General features: G+C 43.8%; 1 long non-coding RNA gene across 1 annotated transcript; it reads left to right on the forward strand.

Annotated features, from left to right (window-relative positions):
* The first annotated feature begins 10,204 nt into the window (after positions 1–10,204).
* LOC120515149 lies at positions 10,205–14,573 on the forward strand. Its single transcript, XR_005630601.1, has 3 exons — positions 10,205–10,269; positions 13,562–13,814; positions 14,552–14,573. It is a non-coding gene; the product is annotated as an uncharacterized LOC120515149 (long non-coding RNA).
* The last annotated feature ends 623 nt before the right edge of the window (positions 14,574–15,196 follow it).

The following is a 15,196-nucleotide window of genomic DNA, read 5'->3' on the forward strand; positions in this document are numbered from 1 at the left end:
AAAAAGCCACAGCAACACTGGAATGGTTTATACTCAATAATGTTAATATCCTATGGTGGTCAAGGCAGAGTCTGGATCTCAATCCAGTTGAGAATTTGTGGATGGACTTGATAAAGGTTGTTCACTGACGATCAACATGCAACTTGACAGAGCCTGATCAGCTTCACAAAGAAGAAATAAGTGCGGTGTCCAGATGTGCAAACTGATGGAGAAGAGACCTGTGCACACAGACTCAATGCTGACATGGCTGCCAAGGGTGTATCTTCTAAATACTGACATGGAGGAGGTGAATACTTCTGGTAGCAATTATTTTTTATTTGGATAGCTAAAATTTGGACTTGCGTATTTTGATAAGCTTATATATATTGTGAAAGGTGCTATATCAGCACTGACACGACACAGACTGACACCGAAGGCACACGTAAAATAAAACGCAAAGATTTATTTTCTTCACCCGTGGGGCACGTCTTCCCTATGTCCCAGAGGCACTACACAATCCTGCACTAAGCACACCAAATAAACTCAAACAAAACACTCTTCCTCCACTCCTCCCAGGCAGCTTTGTCCTCCTCCTCCCATCTCTGGCACCCTGAGTTGTGGCCGCACGCTCCTTTTATAGCCCACCCGGAAGTGTGTCAGGTAGTAATTAACCCAAATTAGGCTGCACTTCCGGATGTGGCTGCATTATCACCCACACAGGCTCAGGAAGCCTTGCAGCTCCCCCTGGCGGTGGCAACACAACCCAACAGGGATGAGCTCCGAAGTCCCATGACTGTGGCCTCGATGCAACCCAGGGTGGCTGCCACCAAGTGTTCCGGGAGACGTAGCATAGGTCCTATGGCTGCTCCCCCAGCTCTAGCTTCAAAGGGGTGTCCCGGCCAGGCATGGGTCCCAGCTGCCCGCCACTATATATATATATATATATATATATATATATATATATATATACACATATAATTATGTTTCTCTGTTTATGTTACAAGGGTGGCACGGTGGCGCAGTGGGTAGTATTGCTGCCTTGCAGTAAGGAGGCCTGGGTTCATTTTCAAGGTCCTTCCTACGTGGAGTTTGCATGTTCTCCCCATCTTGGCGTGGGTTTCCTCCGGGTACTCCGGTTTCCTCCCACAGTCCAAAGACATGCAGGTTAGGTGCATTGGCAATTCTAAATTGTTCCTAGTGTGTGCTTGGTGTGTGTGTGTGTTTATGCACGCCCTGTGGTGGGCTGGCGCCCTGCCCAGGGTTTGTTTCCTGCCTTGTGCCCTATGTTGTGCCAAGCAGAGCCCCATGACCCTGTAGTTAGGATATAGCAGGTTGGATAATGGATGGATGGATGTTTATGTTAAAACATTATGGTTTTGTTTAAGTTGCCATTGTTTTTTTCATACTATATTTGCAATTGTTGCATTTGTGCTTTGCTAATAAGCAAAGAAGTGCTTAATCAAAATGAATTGAACTGATATGGTTTGAAAATTAGAACAATGGGATAAAAACCCAGTGGACATATGTGATATGCCAACACAGATATTGACCAGGCCCTGAGCTGTACCCTGTTTCTGCTAACTGTGAGGTAGCAGCAATAACTGGCACACCTTCATTTTATTCAAGGTTTTCTTTTTTTCCATATGTGGAAATCATGATTTATTTTACCAGTGAATGAAAAAAAAATCCTTCTGCATAAAGTTACAAAGATAAGCTTTATTGAGAATATAAACTGCAGGACTAATATAAGAAGAAGTAATATTTTTGCTCTATACGTTTGCTTGCCTCTAGGAGCAAAAAAAAAATTAATTGCCAGTAGAAATGCAGGCATATTAAGTGAAGTTATAAAAGAAGTTGAGTCCTCTACTCTGTCTGACTGCATGAATCACCACCATCTTCTGTTATAAACCCAGACAACTTTCAAATGGTATCTAATGTGCTAAAATTACCTGCTTTATGCAACAGGTAGTATTCTTTCTTGATCTAAGAAATATCTTAATTAACTGGTTGCATTTAGGCACCGGTAATTCCGTAAAAGCATTAAAAATTCTGAGCATGGTGGACACTGAAACACAAAGGGTGTGAGATGTTAGATGTGGTTGATGATCAAAGGCAAGGAATATAAAGTGGATTCCTGCCTCTGAAAAAATTGTCTGCTTAGCTGATTCATTTTAATCGTATACACAGATCATCTGCTCTGATATGTGTAGCACTTGTTAGGAATGGTAGACCCCACATGTCGGTACTTTACTTCCTGCTATTAGAAGTGACAAGATGTAAAGACTCTTTATTTGAGTGACTGTTGAATTTGCTGCTTCGATGAACGTGTGTGTGTGTGTGTGCAGAAATATTTGAAGCTTTAGCTTTTTACTGTCAGGTATTTATCGTAAAGAAAAAGGAAAAGTACAAACGAATGAAACATGGAACTTTAATCGTTTGCACTAACTCTATCATGAGTTTGCAGAATTTGCAGAAAATGCAAAGCATTGAAGCTGAAAGTCTGATAGAAACCACCAGTATATGGAGTACATGAAAACATGGCTGGAAGAAGTAACACCTTTGTAAACTATGAGTGAGATAGGAAACAAAAGCTCTGTGTTTAGCACTTACTTATATACCTGTAGAGCCTAATAAATGATGAAACAATAAACCAAGAAAGCAACTGAAGACTGAAAGAACTGGACTTTTTACTGTTTCTCTTGATAGGAATGAGTTTGACTAAATACCAAAAGCAGCAGTTTCCTTATGCAACCCCATTTTGGCATGTGTCCTGGTAAAATACTTATGGGGAATATTGATAAGGGGGATAGGACAGAGTATAGGAGTCAGGTGAAGAACTTTGTTTCTGTCTGCAACCAAACGTATATAAAATCAAGGAACTGGTTATTGATTTTTGCCATACCAACAAGTCTCTATGTCTGGTTGCTGTTCAAGGACTGGATGTGAAGGCAGTGAACTGCTACAAGTATTTAGGGGCCACATCAGTTACATCCTGGACTGGTCACATAACACAGAGGAGCTAAATAAGAAAATCTATTTAATCACGGTGCCTAAGAGTGGCAACATGTTGCATGTTGATTAGCACATGCAAGTAAGAATTTCACTGTACTCTTCACACATGACAATAATGATTCTATAAAATCATAAACCTATGTGGGTTCAGGCCATTACTCAAAACAAACATATCCTTTACCTCTTGTTTTGTATTTCTTGCTAAGTTACTTGATTCCTGAGGTTTAACCCATTAATTCTTTCAAAATAGCAAAGAATGAACAATAAGAAGACAAAGGGGTTGCATCCAATGCATTCTACACAGAGGTCATCGGTATCAACAGCAGCTACTGTATGTAAGCTCCAGTGAGTCATTTCAAACCCCAAATAGTAAGAAATATCCATCCATCCATCCTCTTCCGCTTATCCGAGGTCGGGTCGCGGGGGCAGCAGCTTAAGCAGAGAGGCCCAGACTTCCCTCTCCCCGGCCACTTCTTCCAGCTCTTCGGGAGAATCCCAAAGGCGTTCCCAGGCCAGCCGGAGACATAGTCCCTCCAGCGTGTCCTGGGTCTTCCCCGGGGCCTCCTCCCGGTTGGGCGTGCCCGGAACACCTCACCAGGGAGGCGTCCAGGAGGCATCCTGATCAGATGCCCGAGCCACCTCATCTGACTCCTCTCGATGCGGAGGAGCAGCGGCTCTACTCTGAGCCCCTCCCGGATGACTGAGCTTCTCACCCTATCTTTAAGGGAAAGCCCAGACACCCTGCGGAGGAAACTCATTTCAGCCGCTTGTATTCGCGATCTCGTTCTTTCGGTCACTACTCATAGCTCATGACCATAGGTGAGGGTAGGAATGTAGATCGACTGGTAAATTGAGAGCTTTGCCTTACGGCTCAGCTCCTTTTCACCACGACAGACCGATGCAGAGCCCGCATCACTGCGGATGCTGCACCGATCCGCCTGTCGATCTCACGCTCCATTCTTCCCTCACTCGTGAACAAGACCCGAGATACTTGAACTCCTCCACTTGGGGCAGGATCTCTCCCCATCCCTGAGAGGGCACTCCACCCTTTTCCGGCTGAGGACCATGCTCTCGGATTTGGAGGTGCTGATTCTCATCCCAGCCGCTTCACACTCAGCTGCGAACCGATCCAGAGAGCTGAAGATCACGGCCTGATGAAGCAAACAGGACAACATCATCTGCAAAAGCAGTGACCCAATCCTGAGTCCACCAAACGGACCCCTTCAACACCCTGGCTGCGCCTAGAAATTCTGTCCATAAAAGTTATGAACAGAATGGTGACAAAGGGCAGCCCTGGCGAGTCCAACTCTCACTGGAAGCGGGCTCGACTTACTGCGGCAATGCGGACCAAGCTCTGACACGGTTGTACAGAGACCGAACAGCTCTTATCAGGGGTCCGTACCCCATACTCCCGGAGCACCCCCACAGGATTCCCGAGGGACACGGTCGAATGCCTTTTCCAAGTCCACAAAACACATGTAGACCGGTCGGGCAAACTCCCATGCACCCTCAGGACTCTGCTAAGGGTGAAGAGCTGGTCCACTGTTCGCGACCAGGGCGAAAACCACACTGTTCCTCCTGAATCCGAGGTTCACTATCCGGCGGACCCTCCTCTCCAGAACCCCGAATAGACTTTTCCAGGGAGGCTGAGGAGTGTGATCCCTCTATAGTTGGAACACACCCTCCGGTCCCCTTTTAAAGAGGGGACCACCACCCCGGTCTGCCAATCCAGAGGCACTGTCCCGATGTCCATGCGATGTTGCAGAGGCGTGTCAACCAAGACAGTCCTACAACATCCAGAGCCTTAAGGAACTCGGTATCTCATCCACCCGGGGCCCTGCCACCAAGGAGTTTTTGACCACCTCGGTGACTTCAGTCCCAGAGATGGGAGAGCCCACCTCAGAGTCCCCAGGCTCTGCTTCCTCGTGGAAGGCATGTTAGTGGGATTGAGGAGGTCTTGAAGTACTCCTCCCACCGACCCTAGCGTCGAGTGAGGTCAGCAGCGCACCATCCCCACCATATACGGTGTTGACACTGCACTGCTTCCCCTCCTGAGACGCGGACGGTGGACCAGAATCTCCTCGAAGCCGTCCAAAGTGTTCTCCATGGCCTCTCCAAACTCCTCCCATGCCCGAGTTTTGCCTCAGCAACAACGAAGCCGCGTTCGCTTGGCCTGCGGTACCTATCAGCTGCCTCCAGAGACCCACAGGACAAAAAGTCCTATAGGACTCCTTCTTCAGCTTGACGGCATCCCTCACGCGGTGTCCACCAGCAGGGTTGGGGATTGCCGCCACGACAGGCACCGACCACCTTGCGGCCACAGCTCCGGTCAGCCGCCTCAACAATAGAGGCACGGAACATGGCCCATTGGACTCAATGTCCCCACCTCCCTCGGGGCGTGGTTGAAGTTCTGCGGAGGTGGGAGTTGAAGCTACTTCTGACAGGGGACTCTGCCAGCCGTTCCCAGCAGACCCTCACAACACGTTTGGGCCTACCAGGTCTGACCGGCATCTTCCCCACCATGAAGCCAACTCACCACCAGGTGGTGATCAGTTGACAGCTCCGCCCCTCTCTTCACCCGAGTGTCCAAGACATATGGCGCAAGTCCGGCGACACGACCACAAAGTCGATCATCGACCTGAGGCCTAGGGTGTCCTGGTGCCAAGTGCACATATGAACACCCTTATGCTTGAACATGGTGTTCGTTATGGACAATCCATGGCGAGCACAGAAGTCCAATAACAAAACACCGCTCGGGTTCAGATCGGGGCCATTCCTCCCAATCACGCCCTTCCAGGTCTCACTGTCATTGCCCGTGAGCATTGAAGTCTCCCAGCAAAGCGAGGGAATCCCAGAAGGTATGCCCTCTAGCAACCCTCCAGAGACTCCAAAAGGGTGGATACTCCAAACTGCTGTTGGCGATACGCACAAACAACAGTCAGGACCCTTCCCCACCCGAAGGGGAGGAGGCCACCCTCTCGTCCACGGGGTAAACCCCAATGCACAGGCTCCAGTGGGGGCAATAAGTATGCCCACACCTGCTCGGCGCCTCTCACGGGGCAACTCCAGAGTGGTAGAGAGTCCAGCCCCTCTCAAGGAGATTGGTTCCAGAGTCCAAGCTGTGCGTCGAGGTGAGTCCGACTATATCTAGCGGAACCTCTGACCTCGCGCACTAGCTCAGGCTCCTTCCCCTTCAGAGGTGACATTCCACGTCCCAAGAGCCAGTTTCTGTAGCCGAGGATCAGACCGCCAAGGTCCCGCCTTGCCACCACCCAACTCACACTGCACCCAACCTCCTTGGCCCCTCCCATAGGTGGTGAGCCCATGGGGAGAGGACCCACGTTACCTCTTGGGCTGTGCCCGGCGAGCCCATGGGTGCAGGCCCGGCCACCAGGCGCGCCATCGAGCCCCACCTCCAGGCCTGGCTCCAGAGGGGCCCGGTGACCAGCGTCGGGCAAGTGGATTCCTGCCTCTGAAAAAATTGTCTGCTTAGCTGATTCATTTTAATCGTATACACAGATCATCTGCTCTGATATGTGTAGCACTTGTTAGGAATGGTAGACCCCACATGTCGGTACTTTACTTCCTGCTATTAGAAGTGACAAGATGTAAAGACTCTTTATTTGAGTGACTGTTGAATTTGCTGCTTCTATGAACGTGTGTGTGTGTGTGTGCAGAAATATTTGAAGCTTTAGCTTTTACTGTCAGGCATTTATTGTAAAGAAAAGGAAAAGTACAAACGAATGAAACATGGAACTTTAATCGTTTGCACTAACTCTATCATGAGTTTGCAGAATTTGCAGAAAATGCAAAACACTGAAGCTGAAAGTCTGATAGAAGCCACCAGTATATGGAGTACATGAAAACATGGCTGGAAGAAGTAACACCTTTGTAAACTATGAGTGAGATAGGAAACAAAAGCTCTGTGTTTAGCACTTACTTATAGACCTGTAGAGCCTAATAAATGATGAAACAATAAACCAAGAAAGCAACTGAAGACTGAAAGAACTGGACTTTTTACTGTTTCTCTTGATAGGAATGAGTTTGACTAAATACCAAAAGCAGCAGTTTCCTTCTGCAACCCCATTTTGGCATGTGTCCTGTTTACTTATGGGGAATATTGATAAGGGGATAAGACAGAGTACAGGAGTCAGGTGAAGAACTTTGTTTCTGTCTGCAACCATAAATAAAATCAAGGAACTGGTTAATTTTTGCCATACCAACAAGTCTCTATGTCCGGTTGCTGTTCAAGGACTGGATGTGAAGGCGGTGAACTGCTACAAGTATTTAGGGGCCACATCAGTTACATCCTGGACTGGTCACATAACACAGAGGAGCTAAATAAGAAAATCTATTTAATCACGGTGCCTAAGAGTGGCAACATGTTGCATGTTGATTAGCACATGCAAGTAAGAATTTCACTGTACTCTTCACACATGACAATAATGATTCTATAAAACCATAAACCTATGTGGGTTCAGGCCATTACTTAGTAAGAAATAACAAACCAAAATTATATGGACCATTTCAAGAGTGATGGACTGGGTCAAGGTACTACAACCACGTTGTATGGAGGCACTCCAGGTTTTCTAGCAAGCACCAGCTACTTAATGTCTACTGGTACTGTGTCAGCAAAAAAATAAAAAAAACAAACTGTCAGGCCAGTTGCTAAACCTGCACGCTTACTGCTGCTGACACCAGTTCTGTACTCCAACTTTGAAACTACAGTAATATTATAATAACGGTAATAGTGGAAACTAGTTACATGTATTTTATAGCAATCTTATTTCAGATGGACTTTTACAATATTTAGAACAAAGTAAGTCCGGGAACAACAGCAACATTTACTTTGTGATGGTCGGCTGGGTGTTGTGCCCAGCCGGGACGCCTGGAAGAGCTGGGAGAGGTACTATGCCTCCCCCAGGCCACGAGAGGGCAGTCACCCTGGTCAGTATGGGGGCCAAGGGAACTGAGCATGGAAGCTCAACTCTGTAGGGGTCCGTGGCCACTGCCAGGGGGCGCCCAGAGGAACATAGAGCCCTGGACATCAGCACTTCTGCCAGACCTGGAGGTGCTTGCGGAAGGAATACCAGGGACACCCGGAGTGCTTCCGGGTGCTCATGCGGCACTTCCCCAACACAAGGAAGTGCTGCAGGAAGATCATCTGAGGGCATTTGGAGCACATCCGGGTGGATATAAAAGAGACCGCCTTCCTCCAGTAGGCTGGAGTCAGGAGGAAGAGGACAAAGCTTGGGAGAGAGGAGCAGAGGTGGTTAAAGGAGGGACTTTTGAGAGGCCCAGACTGGACACTGTGTGCTGTGCGGGGCACTTTATTTATTAAATGTGTGTGTTTTTTGGAACTCTCGGTTTCTGCCTGTTTTTTGTCTGGGCTGGTTTACCACAAATTCTGTAGTACATTTTCATACAAAAGATGTAGCTCAAAGTGCTTTACAAGATGTCAAAGAAATAATTATCAACAAAGAAAGCACAAATTAAAATTAGATAAGAAAATAATGAAAATTTAGTATACAATAATTCAATAAGTGCATACTTACATAAGACTGATAAATAATTAAGGGAAGTAGAGTCCTCAAATATAGACTTGCTTTTTAAGTCTGTAAATAAAGTCTGATGATAAAGTCAGATGGACAGAAGAAAAAAAAAATCCAGTTAAGTTGTAAAAAAAAAAAAACAAAATCTGCAGGGATTCTGAGGGTAAATGACTGCCAGCCCCCACTGTGCATTCTACCTGACATAAATGTGCTTAAGCAGTTCCTTATTGCATTTTCAGGCTTCGTCTTAGAGTATCTGATGCAGTGGATCTCATAGCAAGTTAGGGTATCCTCTTTTATTCAAACATCACAGGTTAATGAGCATGACTTCAGTCAGATGGCGTTGGCACAGAATGCCAACGCAGAAGAACTGGAAAAGAAAACAGAACAAAGTAAAGATTAATAATGTTTGCAAACCCATTGAAGAGTAAGATAATTCTGAGGTTTTTTTTTTGTTTGTTTTTTAAGAGAAGAACTCGTAAAATGTAGCTACAAAAATGCAAATTAAAAAAATGTTTTTTTGAGAGTTTTATAAAAAGATCCACATTGTTGTCTGGTGTATCTGTTTTGGTAAAGTATTCCAGATTATTGGTGCATAACAGCAAAACGCTGCCTCACCACTTCTTTTACGCTTGGCTCTTGGAACTGATATTTAAAGATGTAAATAGAAAAGTTCTCAATGTCATACGAGTTCTTAAATTTTTTTATATGTCAGTTGTAAAAGGTCTGAATTTATTGTGCTGTTTTTAAGTGATACAATGTATAACGTATGTAGTTCCACAGATAATTGTGTTTTTAAATTATTTTCCATTTATATATTTTACTTGTGCTTTTGCCTCAAAGTACTCATTTAAGATATTCATTAAGATATTGCACATTTTAGTTTATTATTGTGGTCTACTGTATTAAATTAAGTAATTTGTGTTATTTACATCCAAGGTTTATACTGTACATTTATTTTGGATTTTTTTTTTTAGTGGAAGTGGGAGCCATCGGTGAACCATGCCTGATGACCCAAAATGAGCTTCCTCAGACACTACCTTACAGCTTGCTCATTTCAATCCTTTGGGACTTAAAAAAATAAAAGCACAAGAATAAATTACTTCTTAGGGAGGTTTGGTGTTGTGGAAATATTATTTCCAGCTGCCCTGACCCTAAAATAAAATAAGCAGAGACAGAAAACACATGTAAGATGCACTTCATCAAAGAGTTCAGAAATCAGAGTATTAAGATTTGCTGTGGAAGCAGCTGAGGTGCTGTTTCATAGCAATAAATTAGTACATGGCGTCTGAGTATTAAAGAGAAAGGTATAGTGTCATCTCATGAGCATGCGGCATTTTTCTTCTTTAGCATAACCAAGACGTATTTTGTTCATCGGATTACAGAATGAATAACAACACGTTGTGCAACTATGAAAGAAACAGATTTACAAAACAATCCGGACTTTGATTAAGGTACTCGTTTTACAGCAAAAAGTTCAATGCTGCAGGCCTTTAAGGAATACAGTAAATTGAATCCAATTGAACGACAATCTTTCCCTACACTACCGCACATAAAACTCGCTTTCCCAGAAGACCTTTCGTTTTCCTTGTATGCTAACAATTCTCGGTCACAAGATCGTAGTCTGACCATCCAATTGGATATGAGATTGTCAGTTTCTTCACGTGGGCGTAACTCGTATGTGAACGTAAGCGCTATCGTCAAGACCACCTCAGAAAGGCTCTGTGTGAGTAAAGAGAAAGTTGCATGCTTGGTTTCCTTGTTTTTGAAAACCGGTGAAACCATCTTAGTATAAAAGTAGAGTCAGTTAATGAATTTAACGTTTGATGCTGTGTATTTTTGTATGAAATGATTTGACTTTGTTGAGGAAGGTATTTACAGAAATCTTACAACCGAAAGTACTCGTTTGGCAGATTAAAACATACATGAAAACATCTCACTCAAATTCTGCTTGGAAATTTGACTGCTGAAAGCACCCAACTCCTCTCAAATTGGAGCGGCATCCTTTACAATTTTAGAGTAATTAAACGGTTTATTGTTCTATTTAAGGCTGTTATAATCGGAAAGTAACTTTCTACGTGGCTCATTTTAACAAAGCTTAGGAGTCGCTCTCTTAACCGTTGGGCACAATAATCATTAAATTGCGTTACGTGTTGTCAGCAGTCCACACGTTTAACCGCGAATTTGATGTATACGGTGCTAACTATTGCTTGTGTGTCTTTTTTTAGTCTCCGGCAATACGGTTTTCAAAATGGACACAAAGCCAGTACAATTGCAGCATTATAATGCAGTGTTCACATTCATCTATTTTCCGTGACCACTTTGGCCAATATCGGGTTGTGGTGAGCCAGCACCCATCATATTAGCCTTGTGTGTAAGGTACGAACTAGCCTTGGACATGGCAAACATGCATATGCTTATGCTCCCTCACTCTCAACAAACACTCTACCAATTATCCTGGCCTGAATGTTTGAGAAAAATATTCATGCAGACACTGGGAGAATGTGCTGACTCCTCACAGGCAATGACTGTCCCCCTTGTACTCCAGCCAGATCTTCTTTAATCACTGCACCTACATGGTCAAAACAACCAGATGTTGTAAGAGAATATGATAAGAGAAGGGCACCTCTGAGCCGAAGCAGCTGTGCAAAGAGGAACTGAGGCAAAATATTGTAGCAATACAGGGATGCAAGAAACACAGGTTTGTAATTAGCTGCTTTATGCCGACTGCTGGTGAGTGGCCCTAAAAAGGACCTTTGGCTTCATCAGCAGCTGCTTCTGTCATGCCCCTTGAGTGTTTTGCACTCTTCCCGGAATCCCAGCTGCATCAATGCTTTGCCTACTCATAAACACTGCTGGGCCTTACCTCACCCTGCTCATCCAGTGTCAGAGGCCACCTATATGCCACTCTTTCCCCCGGATCCATGAGCTGACTAAGGGGCTAGGGTCCATATTTGAGACTTCCTAGTAACTAAGCATCAAGGCTGATAACCTCTACTGTCCAAGAGATGTGTACGAAGTGCTTTCTAAATGTTGTGTCAGTACCCCCCTTCTCATACTAGTAATGAGGCTACTTTCATATCTGGCTTTTCCAGGTATTCCCAACACTTCAGACAGTCTGGGGCCAGCTGAGGAGCGTATCCCTCTTGGGTCCAGACCCAGTGGTGCTACAATACCTTTCTAGGACTGTCAGAGATCAATAACTCCAGTGAAGTGTCTGGTTGTGGTTACTGATGCTAATTTTGGCATAGCCAGTTTTTTAGTTCCTGGGGCTGATTACTTTTTTTATATGAATCACTGAGTATTCTATTATGTAACTTTGTTAACTGATTTGAGAAAATATAAGGCGATTTTTAAGAATATTGTGATCAGTGGTATCAAATGCGGTACTCTGATCTAAGAGGATGAGAATAGATAAACGGCCTCTGTCTGCATTTACTCGCAAGTCATTTACTACTTTAATGAGTGCAGTTTCTGTACTGTGATTTATTCTAAAACCCGACTGAAACTTATCAAGAATAGCATGTTTATTGAGGTGATCATTAAGCTGTATAATGACTGCCTTCTCTAGACTTAAGAAAAGGCAGGTTAGAAATATGGTCTAAAATTTTCAAAAGCAGAGGAGTCGAGATTACTTTTCTTGAGTAGGGGTTTAACTACAGCAGACTTGAGACTGTCTGGGAAGACCCCCTTATCTAATGACGAGTTTACTATCTCAAGAATACAATCAATTAGCACGCCTGATATTTCTTTGAAAAAATATGTTGGTTTTGGGTCAAAGATGCAGGTGGAGGGTCTCAGTTGAGAAATTATTTTATATAAATCAGGTAAATCTATCCTGGTGAAAGAATTTGATTTCTTTATAATGGAGTACTGGGGCTTAAGAGGATGCACAGTGTTGGGGAGATATACTGTATTATTTCTAATATTAATTTTTTGATTTAAAAATACAGCAATAGCCTCACAAGTTTCACTGGAAGTATTCTGGAGGCATTCCATTGAGTTACCTGGGTTTAGCAGACGATCAGTTGTGGAGAATAAGACTCTGGGATTACTGGCATTTTTATTTATAATTCTAGAGAAATAGTAGCCCCTCTCAAGACAGACTGTTATTGTTTTCTGTTATTTTAACCATCAATATCTCATAGTGGATAGTTAGTTTAGTTTTTTTCTATTTACGCTCAGCTCTACGGCATGTTCTCTTTAAATCCGACACTCTTTGTGTCTTCCATGATATAACAATGCTAGAAGATTTTTTTTAACTGTCTTTTCAGGTGTGACTATGTCAGCAGCAGCTCTCACCTTAGTATTAAATTTTCCACCTTACTATTTACATTATCCTCGCTATTGTAGTTAGCACTACAAACGGACTGGTTGCGTAGAATGCTTGTACATTTTGAAGCTGCTGACGAATCAAAGAAGCGATATGCTTTTCATGAATGTTTTCTATCATTATTTCTATATTAAATAGTAGAAGAAAATGGTCCGATAGACCAATATCAATTATCTGCTTCACATCAAATCAGAAGCAACCAAATAACAGGAAGCTACCACCACCATCCTTCACCAAAGAAATAGTATTCGGTAGGTGATGAGCAGTGCCTGGTCTTCATCAAACAGAGTACTTGGAGGTTTGCCCAAAGAGTTACATTTTTCTTTTCCAGCTCTCATAGTTTTTTAAATGCTGTTTGGCAAACTCTTTTAAGTGGACTGTCATGTAAATTTAAGTTAATTCTTTTCTGTAAATTGAACCCATATGAATTTATGTATGTGCATGGATAGGCACTGTAATGTACTGGATGCCAGCCTAGGACTCTTTCCTACCTTCTGCTTATTGCTGCCATGATAGGTTCTGACTCCCTCTCATGATCATGAATTCGATTAAATAGATTTGACAATGCTATGTTATATCTACATCAGATTTGTCAGTCTTTAAATATAGAGAATGTCTTAAGGAAAATCATCTAATTTAATATTATGTTGTATAATTAATGTGCTTTTTGTTTAACGTTTTACAGGTCATAAATGAACTGGCAGAAAATCTTTGGCCAAATCTGTTATGCTGCTCAAAGAATAGGTTTCATCACAGTTGAACTTCAAAAGTATTCTAATATTAACAACAGAGTTACTAGCAAGCCACACCGGTTATTCATCAACTGCAGATCTCAAGGCACTACTGTGGGCATGGCTGGCCTTCAACAACAAAACTTCCAATATTTTTTAGTCTTGGACTTTGAAGCTACATGTGATACGACTCATATTCATCCTCAAGTAAGTACAAAATTTTTTTCATTCTTAAGCATATTTGTAAATCTTTATTATATAAGTGAATTGAAAGTAGAGATGAAATACCACCTAAATAGAGTTGTTTGAGTTATTCAATTAAAATGTACATTTTACTTTATTTATGGGGCGGCACGGTGGTGCAGTGGTAGTGCTGCTGCCTCGCAGTAAGGAGACCTGGGTTTGCTTCCCGGGTCCTCCCTGCATGGAGTTTGCATGTTCCCCCCGTGTCTGCGTGGGTTTCCTCCAGGAGCTCCAGTTTCCTCCCACAGTCCAAAGACATGCAGGTTAGGTGCATTGGCGATCCTAAATTGTCCCTAGAGTGTGCTTGGTGTGTGTGTGTGCGCGCGCGCGCGCGCCCTGCTGTAGGCTGGCGCCCTGCCCAGAGTTTGTTCTTGCCTTGCGCCCTATGCTGGCTCGGATTGTGATCCTGTGCTGGATTGGATGACTAACTGACTTTATTTATGTTTTTTTTTGTGTTTTATTTTTTCACTCAACAATAGAAAAGAGGATGGAATGAAATGGTATTATTTTGCACCTCAACTCCAATATATGTTTTAGCCATCTATTTCATTGAATAAAATGTGTGTGTGTGTGTGTTATGAACAAGTAAAAAGGGATATGAGTCACAAAATATGTTGGGGTGCCATCTGGGCCACTCTGTTTAATTAAAGCAACAAAATAAAACAAACAACAAACAATCACCTATGTATCCCCTTCCTTAGGATTCCTAAATCAAAGAGCCTGGGTTTTTGGAAGAACTCCATACTCTTGGCTGCTCACGTCCAAAATATGACACCTCCTCCCGAGAATACCTGGCTTTATAACATTTCTGCTGGAAGGGACAGTGCTTCTCTGGCTTAGTTGCCTCATTGGGTTTCCAGTCGACACTGTAGGACAAGAAAGAAACAATACCAGTAGTGACTGCCTAACTCTCGTCCCAGAGTGGTATTAAATACCTCAGGTGAACCTAGAAGGTGATTCTCTAACTATATATAGTTACGCACGTATGGGTACTTGTGTGTATAATTTTGTTTGGGCTTAACAAAATAGTTTAGGCTTCCAAATGTTTTTTAGACTTATTTTGAAAAAACCTTTATAAAGTGTCGGAGATGCCTGGGGTGGCGACCTGGCCGGGACACCGGAAAAGGGCTTACGCTCACCTCAGACCATGTGGGGGCGACCACCCTGGTTCCTTTGGGGACCACCCTGTAGGGGCCTGTGGCCACCGCCACGGGGCGCCCCTGTGCCTAGAGAGCCCTGGATCTCAGCACTTCCGCCACACCCGGAAGTGCTGGGGGGAAGAGGATCGGGGACACCCGGAGTGCTTCCGGGTACACAGCTGGTGCTTCCGCCACACAGGGCAGAAG

Source organism: Polypterus senegalus, chromosome 14 (genome assembly GCF_016835505.1).
Source record: "Polypterus senegalus isolate Bchr_013 chromosome 14, ASM1683550v1, whole genome shotgun sequence".
In the NCBI taxonomy this organism is placed as follows: domain Eukaryota; kingdom Metazoa; phylum Chordata; class Cladistia; order Polypteriformes; family Polypteridae; genus Polypterus; species Polypterus senegalus.